Raw genomic sequence first — 2,476 nt, 5'->3', positions numbered from 1 at the left:
ATCCCCCACGTCATGTACATGACTCCGCTTCTGCACTTATTCGCATCATCAGTATCTAATGTGAGTAGCTTAGCATTTTCTTTTCAATACAATGATAGGTTAGCCCAACCAATAAAAAGAAGTTATTTTTTTATCGATTGGTAAGGGGCTAGTAATTGAAACCCAAAATGATTTACTTATGTTGATTAGGAGAACCATGTATATAATACAATGGGATATTAAATTATTTCTCGCACTCCAAGAATATTGGAATAATAAACTCAACTAATACTTATGTTCACAATAATTACTCTTTATCTCATTATTTAGGGGGGGGGGGGGGGGGGGGGGTGGAAGTTCTGGAGTTAGATTCGACCCTAGTTAAGATTTCATTACAAGAACCCACGGATGACATGGCTCTTTGTTTAACATGCATGACATACTTGTAGGGCTGTGAATGATAAGGTAATTAATTTGACTTAAACATGCCCTATGACTTTCTAATCATTGGAGAAACTTCATTAAAGAACATATGATATGGTATCGTACTAGTACAAGATCTATACATTATAGTCTTTTTTTTAATAATTGTGATGCACTTTCGAATCTCAACAACTAGTTTAGTGTTTTTGCAGTTTTATTTAATCTTTTTTTTCCACTTGAATCCATACTCCATATGGTTTTATACAATATATTTCTTCCGTAGAAGTTGCAAATCATAGTGCTTCTGGATCTACTTTGAATTGGTCTTGTTTTTTACCCTATAGTTAAAACCTACATATCTAATACATATGCCATATCACATACAATATTATTTCTAAGATATTTCTCCAATATATATATATATATATATATATATATATATATATATATATTATTTCTAAGATTTTCATGAAATATTAATGTGGCAATACAATCTCTTCAATGCTCCTAGGTCCTTTGTTTGTCTAGCTTTGAAAAAATAAAGGTAAAATCAGTTCCTAGTTTTACATTTTAATTTGTAACAATTGCTGCATTATTTAGCTTAAGTGTTCAAATTTAGAAATTTAGAATCTAACTTGTGGTACTACTCCTAATGCAATTTATTTTAGTTTGGACAAACTTTCAAAGAAAACATTGCCCTCAGTGGAATTTAAGAATTATGCTCATATCAATAAAAACCAATTATTAATGAATATAAAGCCTCAATTTTACTTTAAGTGTTTCAATTTATGCTCCACCAATCACACTTTGTTGTATATCCACTTCCTTATAAAATAAGCAAAGTTAAAATTGGGCCCAAAAAAAAATACATACATGGTATATTACAATTAGTGGAATATGTTATCTTTCTAAAATTCCATGGTTCACATTTTTTAAATTATTAGACTTAATTTGTAACACCTGAAAACTACAGAGTTAGATTGCAATCTTTACCAAAAATCTCTTTCCTTACTTTCCTTCCTAAAAAATAAAAAATAAAGAATAAGAATTCAATTGTATTTTATTTTGTTCTTCTATTTTAAATGAGGAAAATTAGCTACTTCCTACCCAAATAATAATGAAATTTATTCATTTTTGATTTTGTTCTTATATTTTAAATGAGGAAAATTATCTTCTCCATTTGCTTTATTATTATTGTTTTTCCTTTATGACCACGAGAAAGGCTAAGGCCATGTGTTATGGCGACTGGTTGTGCTAGCGATGAGTTGTAAGAGAGAAGAGAGAGACAGAGAGACAGACATGAAGAGATAGAAAGAGACATAGATGAGGATAAGGAAAGAATAAAGAAATAAAGAAATAATAGTTAAATGAAGTGGTAAATAAAATAGAATTTTTGATGTTGAGTGTTGTAAGGACGCAGTTATGGTGCCTAATCCCAAAAGGAAAAAGATCTAGGCCCAAAAAGTCCAATACAATGAATTTGTAGAGAGTGGACTAGAAAACTAGGTTTTAATAAGTTAGATAATGATTACATTGAGCTCAGATGACAAGAAAACAAGAATAAACTAGTTTTGTCCAAAGAAAATCGTCATCGATATAGTCCGAGGAGACTAGTATTTATATATATATATATATATATTGAATTTGGTTACAAGTCCAGTTCTTATTGCTACAGTATTTTTTCTTTCAAATCTCTGATCCCCCTTGTAAGGGGCTTCTTTCTCTTTTATATACCTCTCTCTTCTTTATCTCCATCATCCACGTATAGGTCAAGTTATTCGCTTTGATCCTTGTCCCATCAGTACCTTCCTAAAATCTTTGGAAGTAGCTATAAGGCTACTGGTCACTGTTCAGATATCACCTCCACATTGATACAGCTAGAGGATTAGCTGCAAAGCATTCAATACGGTGGTTGTAACTTTCCCTTAAATATTTCTTCGCTTTCCTTTATCTTATGTTTTCCTGATGTTTATCCTTATCAGTTATCAGTAAAACCTTTCGAAGCACTGCCCTCAAGGGCAGACCAATCTTTTTGACCTCTGCTTTGCTTAGCCAAGGAGGCATTCTTCTTCGG

The sequence above is a fragment of the Castanea sativa genome, chromosome 8 (genome assembly GCF_040712315.1).
Source record: "Castanea sativa cultivar Marrone di Chiusa Pesio chromosome 8, ASM4071231v1".
NCBI classification, from domain to species: Eukaryota; Viridiplantae; Streptophyta; class Magnoliopsida; order Fagales; family Fagaceae; genus Castanea; species Castanea sativa.
The sequence above is the reverse complement of the archived record's forward strand: the minus strand, read 5'-3'. Positions refer to the sequence as shown.